An 11,843-nucleotide genomic window follows, 5' to 3' on the forward strand; every position below is an offset into this window, starting at 1 on the left:
GGCAATGTGAACCAGTGCTCTTTCTCTTCTTTCTTCCGCAAGGTCGAGTTCTAATGCTATGGCTTCTCCATTCAAGTCTGGATCAAAATTCTCGCTTCGAATTGTGGGGAGGCCAACTTCCAGTGGTATTACTGCTTCTATTCCGTAGGCTAAGGAGAATGGTGTTTCTCCTGTTGATCGCCGAGGTGTGGTGCGGTAAGCCCATAAAACATGAGGAAGTTCATCCGCCCACTTGCCTTTTGTCTTTTCTAACCTTTTCTTCAGTCCATCCAAGACGACTTTATTTGATGCTTCTGCTTGGCCATTTGCTTGAGGATATGCCGGTGTAGAATTGTAGAACTCTATCTTGTACTCTTCACAAAAGCCTCTGAAGATTCTGCCGTTGAACTGAGTGCCATTGTCTGAGATTAGGGCTTTTGGTATGCCAAACCGAGTGATGATATTCTGCCAAACGAATTTCTTCACATCTTTTTCTTTGATTGATGCCAATGCTTCTGCTTCCACCCACTTTGTGAAGTAGTCTGTTGCTGCGAGAAAGAACTTCCTGTTGCCGGGTGTTGTTGGAAGTGGTCCTACTATGTCCAAGCCCCACATTGCGAAAGGCCATGGGCTGGTTCATGGTAGGAGTTCTCTTGTTGGTTGATGTATTTGGTGTGCGAATTTTTGGCATTTCTCACACTTCTTCACATATTTCTCTGAGTCTGCCTGCATGTATGGCCACCAGTATCCTTGTGAAATGGCCCTGTAAGCTAACGATCTTCCTCTTTGATGGCTTCCGCACACCCCTTCGTGTATCTCGTACAAGAATGCTTCCACTTTGCTGGGGTGGACACACTTTAGATAGGGTCCTGAGAACGACTTCTTGTATAATGCCAAAGATGGGGAGAGCCAAAATCGCTGCGACTTTGCTCTTATTCTGTTGGCTTCTTTTTTCTCTTCTGGTAAGATGCCGTCTTTTAAGAATAGGATGATGGGGTCCATCCAAGAGGGGCCTAGTTCTGCGCAACATACATCTTCTGCTTCGGGGTCTTCAATGCTTGGTCTAGGTAGGTAGTCGATCAGTAGTGGATGAGGTATGGAGGTATCTGTCATTGAAGCGAGGCCTGCTAGTTCGTCTGCTCTGCTGTTTTCCTCCCTGCCGATTTGTTCTATCCTTACTACATCAAACTTCTTGATCTCTGTTCTGACCAATTCTTGGTACTTGGCCATCCTATCATCCTTTGCTTCATAGTCGCCAGAAATTTGGTTTACCACAAACTGTGAGTCGCTGTAGACCATTAGTTCGGTAGCCATCATGTAATATGCTGATTTGAGTCCTGCGAGAAGTGCTTCGTACTCCGCTTCATTGTTTGATGCTGGGAAGCCAAGGTTGATTGCTTGCTCTACAACCAGTCCGTCTGGTGAGATGAGGACTATGCCGAGTCCTGCACCATGCCGGTTGGATGCTCCATCTACAAAGAGCTTCCACATCTCTCCAACGAACAATTTTCAGCAAGTGGAGGGGTCAGATGATGTTTTCTTCAAGGTCCATGCTTGCTGTCTGCCCCTCGCTATCTGATTGTACCAAGTCTTTTTTTGTTGGAGGGCCTTGGTTTGGTGTAGCTTCTGCCTTGCTGTCTTTAGTCTGGTCTGCCTTGGAGTCTGATTGAGTACCTTCTATTAGGGGTTGCGCTATTCCGGCGTCAACTTCCATCCCTAATTCGGAGGTGTCAGTTAGGTCGACTGGGCAGATATGATGACTTCCAGGAGTAAACTCTGCGACGAAGTCTGCCAAAGATTGGGCTTTTATTGCGGTCCTGGATTGGAACTTGATGTCGAATTGTCCCAACTCTACTGGCCACTTCAAAATTTGCCCAGAAAAGTTCGCCCTCTCAAACAAAGCTTTTAGTGGGAAAGTTGTGAGGACGACTACGGTGTGGGCGTGAAAGTAGTGTGCCAATTTTCTGGAGGCCATCATCAAGGCTAATGCCAGTTTTTCCAGTGGCAAATACCTTGTTTCGGCTCCCAGCAATGTCTTGCTGACATAATAGATGGGCAAGTGTTGGATTCTCTCTGCACGAACCAACACTGCGCTAACTGCGTGCTGAGAGATTGCCAGGTACAAGAAGAGTTCTTCACCAGGTATTGGGGTAACAAGCAGTGGTGGAGAAGACATATATTCCTTCAAGCTTTCCAGAGCTTGGTCGCATTCTTCATCCCACTTAAACTTGGCCTTTAGGGCATGAAAAAATGGTCGTAGTCTATCTGACGACCTGCTTATAAACCGGTTGAGTGCAGCTGCCATCCCGGTGAGATGCTGCACTTCTTTCACAGAGTTTGGTCTCTCCAAATCTTGGATTGCCTTGATCTGGGAGGGGTCTGCTTCTATACCTCGGTTGGTCACAAGGAAACCCAGGAATTTGCCAGATCCTACTCCGAATGCACACTTGGACGCATTAAGGCGCAACTTGTGCTTCTTCAGGATCTCAAACATCTCGCCTAGGTCTTTAAGATGGTCATTCTCATCCTTGCTCTTGACCACCATGTCGTCGATGTAAGCCTCCGTTGTTCTGCCTAGCAATGGTTCAAACATCTTGGTGACCATTCGTTGGAATGTTGCCCTTGCGTTCTTTAGGCCAAAGGGCATGACCTTGTAACAGTATAGTCCTCTTGGAGTCGTAAAGGACGTGACCTCCTGGTCTAGTTCATGCATGGAGATTTGGTGGTAGCCTCTGTATGCATCCAGAAAGCTAAGTCGGTTGTGTCCCGCCGTTAGGTCTACCAGTTGATCTATCCGTGGTAGAGGAAAACTGTCTTTTGGGCATGCCTTGTTGACTGTTTTGTAGTCGACGCAGACACGCCATTTGCCATTCTTCTTTGGTACTACGACCGTGTTGGAGATCCATCTTGGGTAGTGCACTTCTCTAATTGCTCCTGCCTCCAGCAGGTTACCTACTTCTTCCGCCACTATTTCGGCATGGTGAAGTGCCGATCGGCGGGTGCATTGAATGACCGGCCTGGCGGATGGGTGGACATTGAGTTATGATGAAGTTTGGATCAATGCTTGGCATGTCGTAGGGTGTCCAGGCGAACACTTCGATGTTAGAGGTCAAGAATTCCAAGACCTCTAATCTCTCAGTGCTGGACAACGACGAGCCGAGCAAGAAGAACTTATCCGGGTTCTTTTCATCTATTTTTACCTCCACCAAGTCCTCCACTGCTTTCTGATCAGCCTCTTTGCCGACATCCACGAATAGTTCATTGCTTTCAGGTTCTTCCACCGAATGAACATATCCTTTGGCAGCGCGGCTGCCATTCACCGTGGCGAAACATTGCTTTGACATGATTTGATCTCCATAGACTTCTTCAATTATTCCGGTGTCGTTGAGAAACCGCATTACTTGGTGGTAAGATGATGCCACCGATCGCATGGCATGCAGCCATGTTCTACCCAGGATGATGTTGTAAGTGGAGGAGACCTTCAATACCCAGAACTCCATTTGTTTTGTTACGCTTCCTGCTCTGACTGGAAGAATTATTTTGCCGATGGGCCATTCTGGCATGGAGTTGAATCCAATTAGGGGAGATACTGCAGGCGCCAAGTCTTTGTCTTGTAGTTTCAGTTGTTTAAATGTTTCGTAGTACATGATTTCACATGAACTACCCTGGTCAATCAGAATCCGCTTGACGTCAAAATCCTTGACTCGGAGAGTGACGACCAGGGCATCATTGTGTGGGCAATATATCCGTTCTAAGTCTTTATCTGAAAAAGACATGACGTTTGTTGCCTCTGTCTTCCCTTCCTTTGTGGCAGGTTGGGCACTTAGCACTTCTCTTAAATGTTCAGCCTTTTTGATTGATCCTCTGAGCTCGCATACACGCTCAGGTTCAAAGACTCCATGTATCACATTGATAACGCCTTGAGGTAGGGCGTCGACTGGCATCCCGTTGGCGTTATTGTGATCCTGGGGGGTTGGTTGCGTCCCTCCTTCAATATACTTGTCCAAGTGGCCTGCTGCCACCAACTCTTCCAGGTGTTGTCTCAATGGTGTGCAATTCTCAGTGCGGTGTCCTTTTTCTTTATGGAAGGTGCACCGTGATCTTTCGTCATAGTCCTTCTGTGCTTCCCCTAATTTGGCTGGCCACTTGACGAAAGGCTCATCTCTTATTTCGCTAAGAATCCGATATATCGGTTTTTTGAACACCGTTGTTATGGCAGTGCGGATTCTCAACTATCTTTTGTCTGGGTCTTCTCCGTTATCTCGTCTGCCACGCCCGTTTCTGTTTTGACGATCTACTGCATTGACCTTTGCTGAGGTTTTCTTTTCTGGTACTGTGGTCACACTAGATTTTGCTTTGGCACATGCGCCATCCTCTTCTACCCTGATGTGCTGATGCACTCTTTCCATCAGGGCTTCCATGGTGAGGGGTGGTGTCATGGTGATCGAGTCCCTTAGTCTGTTCCCGACTGGAAGGCCTCTTTTATATTGTGCAATGGCGAGATTGGTGGGGCAGTCCCCAATCTGATTGAATGTCTCCCAGTAGCGACTATTGTACGATCTGAGGGTTTCTTTATCGCCCATGTCGATGAAGAGCAGTTGGTCGATTTCCACTGGGGTTTTAGTGTTTGTTCGAAACCTTATTACGAATGCCTCTGCTAATTGCGCCCAAGAGGCTATGCTGCCCTCAGGAAGTTTCTCGAACCAAGTCAAGCCTAGGTCGCCAAGGCTAGACGGGAAGAGTATGCACATTAAGGCCTCGTCTCGCCTGTATACGGCCATGACTTGGCGAAAGTGGCTCAAGTGTGAGTACGGGTCCGTCTTCCCTTCATATGTAGTGAATTTCGGCTGAAGGAAGCCTGATGGTAGGGGCGCGTTTTCAATCGCCGGAACAAACGGCGAAGTCTGCAGCCTTGCTAATGCTTTGTCTGTTGGTTCATAGGCAGGGCGCGGTATTGGCATTCCAACCTCGACGCTTCCATGCGTCCGAGGAGCCAACCGCTGTAAGGCCGAAACTCTATGTGGATCCCTTGTCCTGGCATCTTCCATGCATCGTGCCTTTGCTTCGAGCACGGTTCGTAAGTCGGATGATCTGGGTAATTCCGTCTGTCTAGATCTGGTTTGGTGCGAATGCGAGGGCCAATACGTGCTTCCTTCTGTGTATGATCTTTCAGATCTCGTCCTCTCAGACCTGGAGTGACGAGTTCTGGAAGACCAGGATTGAGTATCGCCTGTCCTGAGGCTTCTACTCTCTCCTTGCGAGGGTGTGGTATTTCTACTACGATTTTCTGAGTGGCGAGGGGGCGTCTTGTTTTTGCGCCCCTCTCCTGTCGCCACTTCTTTTTTCTTCATCTGGCGTTTTAAGGCCTCCATGTCCGCCGCCATTTTTCTTATCAATTCATCTTGTATTTTTACGCGATCTTCCAGAGCTTGGGGGTCAATCCTCCTTCTTTGCCTTTCAGGACTTTGAGAATGAGATTGACGGGGGCTGTGAGTCCGTCTTCCCCTAGCATCTCTCCTGGGGTTATGTCGCTGGGACTCCAAGTCCGCCATGGGAGGGACAGAAGGTAATCCTTCATGCCTTGCGCCTCCATCTGGAGTTAGCCCGTCGATGGCGGACTGTGGCAATTCTTCAATGTGCGCCATTGTCTCTGAAGAGGAGGAGCTTAATCAAGAGGTTTTGTCCTGTCTGTTTTTCCCACAGACGGCGCCAATTGTACGGGAAAGAAATACTCCTCGTATAATCCTGTTGATCAAGTCTGTGCTCCTCCGTACGACGTCGCTTTATCACCTGAAAACACAAACGTGAGCTAGCCGGCGGGTGTGTGCTGGAAACCTCTCCGATGCCTAAGTCAGCCAACTTGACAAATAGATAAAGCTCTATGTATTCAGAAAGCAAAGTTGTGTGTTACCTCCCCAAAGGTGATGTTTGTGAGCTTTTATAGGTTTCGAGTGGCACAATCCTAGTAGGACTTCTACTCCTCCATGTAGAGTCCTCCTAGAATTCATACTCCTAAAAGATAATGCTTATTCCTCAACACCCCCCTCACTGCTTAAACTAAGTGAGATGGTTTTTACCATGGCCGAACTACCATATGACTGAAATAAAACTGGCTATGCTGAGCCACAGAGTAGGCCGAACTATCCTTAGTTCGGTTTTCCTTTTGCTCCTCCTTATCTCGGTTCTCTCCTGTTCAACCTATGGTGTGTTTAGACCGAGCTACCGAGTAGCAAGGTTTTGACCGTTCTAACCACAATACATCATGGCCGGACTACCTCTGAGACCGGCCTAACTCCAAGTTGCTTTCGGGCCGGAGTAACTTTACAATTCTTGGGCCGGAGTAACTTTACAATTCTTGGGCCGGAGTAACTTTATCTCTCTTGGGCCGGTGTAACTTTTCGGCCTTGTTACCCAGTCCTTCGTACTTTGGGCCATAAAGTCCATCTCATAGCTCGGCCCAATTTTCACCAAAATTACCCTCTCATTTATATATATATATATATGATATATATGATGATGTAGCTATCACTTTCAATTCGAGTTTTGATCTAAACTAGAATTCAATCTCAATTAGTAAATAAGACAAACTCAAACACTACGGGTCTGTTTGGTAACGTTTACGTTTTCAGTTTATATTTACAAAAATTTTATAAACTGATTTTTGTTTATTTTTTGTTTATTTTTCGAAAAACATAAATTACAAACGCGTTTGGTAATTAACAAAATGTTTAAAAAAATTAAAAAATATAAAAAAGAGTGAGAAATGGCAAGTGGTGGCAAGTGGCGGCGGAAGACGGTGGTGGAAAGTGGTGACGGTGGGTGGTGGGTAGTGGGTGGTGGTTGGTGGGTTGGTGGGTGACGGTGGCGGGTGGTGGGTGGTAGCGAGTGGGTGGTGGTGGTGGTGGTGGTGGCGGCGGTGGTGGTGGCTGGTAGTAGGTGGTAGTGGCAGGTGGGTGGCGAATGGCGGGTGGTGTCGAGTATTGGTGGTGGGTGGGTGGGTGACGGTGACGGGTGGTGGGTGGTGGTGGTAGATGGGTGGCGGATGGCCGGTGGTGGTGGATGGTAGCGGGTGGTGATGGTGGGTGGTGGGTGGGTGACGGTGGCGGGTGGTGAGTGGTAGCGAGTGGGTGGTGGTGGTGGTGGCTAGTGGGTGGCGGATGACAGGTGGTGGAGGGTAGGTGGCGGTTGGTGGTGGTAGTGGTGGATGAGTGGGTGACGGTGGTGGCAGGTGGGTGGCAGGTGGCTGGTGGTAGTGGGTGGCTGGTGGTGACGGGTGGTGGTAGCGGACGGTGGATGGTAGTGGCGGTTGGTGGGTGGTAGCGGGTGGATGACAGGTGGGTGGTGGGTGGCGGTGGCGGTGGTAGTGGTAGCTAGAAGTGGGTGGTGGTGGCGAGTGGGTGGCAGGTGAGTGGTGGTGGCGGGTGGTGGTGGCTGGTGGGTGGGTGGTGGCGGCGGAAGACAGTGGTGGAAAATGGTGACGAGTGGTGGCTAGTGTTGGGTGATAAAAAAAAAAACTAAAAACTCAAAACGGAAACACATTTTTTGAGTTTATATTTTTTGGCCAAATTTATAAACTGAGACCACTGATTTATAAATTAAAAATTTACCAAACAAGTTTTTATTTGAGTTTTTAAAATTTTTGTAAATATAAACAGAAAACTGAAAACGTAAGTGTTACCAAACGGCACCTTACACTACTCAGTTTAATTTGTTTCTAGCTCTATTCTGCTATGCTATATTATTTGATAGCTTAAATAATTCATTCTACTTTCTCAATTCAAGAGATTGTAAACGGTTTCACGTTTCAACGTAAAAATTGTAAGAATATGTTTACACAAATGATAATGGTTCCAATAATGCAAGTACATTCTTTCAATTTTCTACATCAAATTCACTGTTCTTCAATTAATGCTAAAGTTTTTGTTTGGCAATCAACTTTTTGGTTTAAAAAAAAAGTACAAAATAGACTAAATAAGTTAATAAGACAAAATGTCACATTTAAACCATAATCATTTTACTTTTCCTCTCACAAAAGTCAAAAAAATCAAATCAATCTCAAACTAAAATAGTCAAAAAAATCAAAAAATTAATTAAAAAGTCCATTAGCAAAGGACAACAGAATTTACGCGCAATTAGCACTTATTGAATAGCAGAAACCAAGGGAACCCAGATATGATTATGTTGGTAAATTGTTGTTAAACAATAAAAACTACAACTTTTGTGGATCCCTTTTCATAATAAAAAGTTAAAAGCCATTTTATAATCGAATTAATAATTACATTAGTGATTCTATCCTTAGTAGTAATTGGTAAGATACTCGTTAACATGTTTAAAATAATTGTACATTCTCTCATCAAAATAATTAGGAATGTTAGAAACTATAAATTCAGATATAGAAAAGTATTTAAAAAACAATGTGTGAACCCCATCATAAAAGAATTGAATCATCAACTACTTTTTTTTCTTAATATGTCTAGATTCAGTACTCTTCTCTGTCTAGATTCTTCATTTTTAACCTTACTAAAAAACAATTAGTTGAATAATGTATGATCATTTATTATTTTGTTACCCAATATAACAAAAGCAAATATGGATAAGATTTTTTCCCTCCACATTGAATTCACCAAAGAGTCCACTAACATAAAGGAAAAAAGAAACAAGGAAAAGAGTAAAGGCTTGCATATATCATGCACCAGTGATTGTGTTTTCTGTATAGGTACAACATGATCTCTTACGTTAAATCTAGAATTACAAAAGTATAGGGCAAAATGCTCCATTAAAAATAATGATTAATTTAAAGTAGACATCAATATTTTAATCATTTTAAGAAATGTGAATGATTTATTTTGCTTTTTAATTTTACTATAATTTCTAAAAAGTCATTATTATTGAGTTAAATTGACATAATTTTTTTTAAAAAAATAATAATATTTATAATGCAATTAGATTAATACAATAAACAAACCACAGAAATGATGAATGTAAAATTTGCATTATATTTATAAAGATCAAAGCGAAACAAATAGACCCAAAACAGACTCAAATACAAAAATCACTTTTGAAAGGTGTGCTTCAAAATCCAACAAAGAGTACACAAGAACGATTTCATTTCCAGAGTAGTACAATCAGTGTTGCATATCTTAACGAGAAATGATATGTATTTCAAGTATTTTTTCAAAATCTCTTATATGGGGTAAGACTTACGCAAATTTATACGTGTGTGAGTTTCACACTCATGTGAGAGGTTTAGTAGAATATTTAAAATTTTTAGCATAACTCTATATTAATTGATTGGAAAAGAGAAAAGAGAAAGTTAGGTTGTGTTTGGTAGAGTTTTTTAAAATTAATTTTGCCCTTACATTCTAATGTTATGTTTGGTTTGAATTTTCAAATTATGATTCCAAATCAATTTCAAAATATACTTTGAAAACATGTTTGGAAAATTAGACAATTTAAAATTTTTGGTCTATCCGGTCGTCCGCCCGGATGTCTGACTAGTTGACCGGATCATTACTTCTTTTTTTTTTGTTTTGCAATTACCAATTGCCACTTGTTATTTGGAAGGAAAAAAAAATATTTATTTTTGATTTTTTTAAATATAGAAATTATTTTTTAGATCAAAATGACAAATTATTTTTTTTGAATTGAATTCTAAAAAGAGTTTGGTTATGAGTTTTGAATAAAATTTTCAATAGAGTTTTTGAATTGTACGTTTGGTTATGAGTTATAAGGCTGTGTTTGGTTGTGTTTTGGAAATATAATTCCACCCTTCCATTTGAATTTCATGTTTGGATAGAGTTTTCAAAATGTGAATCCACCACACATTTCAAAATGTAATTCTCCTCCACGTTTGGCTACCCTCTCTCTTTTGTGTTCTCCATTCTAAAAAGTACAAGATTTTTGAATTTTGAGTTTATCCGGCCGGAGCAGTGTAATTTTTTTTTTTGTTATTTGGAAAAAAAAAACTGTATTCGTTTTTGATATTTTATAAATATAAAAATTATTTTTTTTAAACCAAAATGACATTTTTTTTTTGAATGTTAAAAATAGTTTGGTTATGAGTTTTGAATAGAATTTTCAATAAAGTTTTGAGTTGTGTGTTTGGTTATGAGTTATAACTTTTTGAGTTATTTTCAATGAAAAAAAATTTATGTTATTTTCTGCTAATAACTAATTTTTTGAATTGAATAGAATTTTTAAAAGAGTTTGGTTATGAGTGTTTTTTTTGTTAATAATTAATTTTTTGAATTGAATTTTAAAAAAAATTTGGTTATAAGTGTCCAGTGACGGAGCCAGAAAATTAAATTAGAGAGGACACTTATTAATTATAATATCAAAAATTTTTACAAAAATATTTCACGAAAAATTTTACGATTGATTTCGAGAAAAATTAAAAAAATAATGTTATTTGTAACTAGTGTATCATGGACAATACAATAAAAATATAGATATAAGTCTTAAAATAAATTATATAATGATAAAAAAAATTTTTATACAAAATTTGATTAAAAATTCAATATAAATTTATAATAGTAATAACACGCCATCATTGATATGTGATATCACAAATTAATAATATATAAACACATAAAGAGTGAACCTCACATGTCAAATGTAACTAACAATCTAATAAATTTCATATATTTATAATGAGATTACTTATATTTGCATGTCAATAATAATAACATCACCGTTATATTCAAAAAATTTCATAAATAATATGGTTTATAGTAGTCTTTTCATTTTTAATTAAAATAACGATTATTGTTTTCATATTTTTTAATATATCATTGACATTTCACTCTAATAATATTTTTGTAATTTTTTTATTTAAAATATTTTCTTTATGTTTGCAAAATTAAAAAAAAAAATCCCAAAATCTGGGGGGCACGTGACCCCCCGTCCCAATCTCCCTTGGTCACTGTACGTGTTGATCAAAAATTTCAATAGAGTTTTGAGTTATGGGTTTAGTTATGAGTTATAACTTTTCGAATTAAGTTTTAAATTTATTTTTCAAAACTCATAATTAAACAAATTTTCTTATTTCACATGTCACGTCAAACATTCAATACTCAATTCAAACTCTTCTTAAAACTTATAACCAAACAAATTTTCTACACTCCAATTATAATTCCAAATCTCATAAACTCAAAATACAACTCTATTCTTAAATCATATTTAAAAAACTCTAGCAAACGCTGCCTAAGTTTTTCAAAGTTTTGAAAACTCTTTTTAAAACTCATAATCAAACAACTTTTCTCATTTCATATGTCACATCAAAAATTCAAAACTCTTTTCAAGACTCATAACCAAACAAATTTTTACTTTTTTAAATCATAATTTTAAAACTCACAAACTCAAAATACAACTCCATTATCAAATAATAATTCTAAAACTCTACCAAACACTACCTTAATGTGTTTGGTTTTAGCTTTTTAAATTTAGTTTTCTAAAAATTGAGTTTTTTTATTTTTCGTGTTTTTTTTTATAATTTTTGGTGAATATTTTTAAAATTTTAAATATTTTTTTACTTTTTTAGATACACTTTATTTAGATATATCTAAAAAATAAAATATTTGTAAAAAAATATTTTAAAAAATTAATAAATACACAAAAATAAAAAATATATATATTGAATTTTCGTAATTTTTTTTAATATTTAGTGAATTTTTTAAAGATATTTTTCATGAAAATATAATTTTTTAAATATATTTATATTAGATCTGTCTAAAAATTAAAAAAATTACTTAAAATATTAACAAAATTCAATAAAAACAAAACAAAAAATAAGAAAATAAATTTTTTTTAAAAATATTTTCTAAAAAATATTTTCAAAAAACTAAAAACAAACCTAGTAAATACTA

This window comes from Camellia sinensis, chromosome 1, assembly GCF_055761805.1.
Source record: "Camellia sinensis isolate YWXY chromosome 1, ASM5576180v1, whole genome shotgun sequence".
In the NCBI taxonomy this organism is placed as follows: Eukaryota; Viridiplantae; Streptophyta; class Magnoliopsida; order Ericales; family Theaceae; genus Camellia; species Camellia sinensis.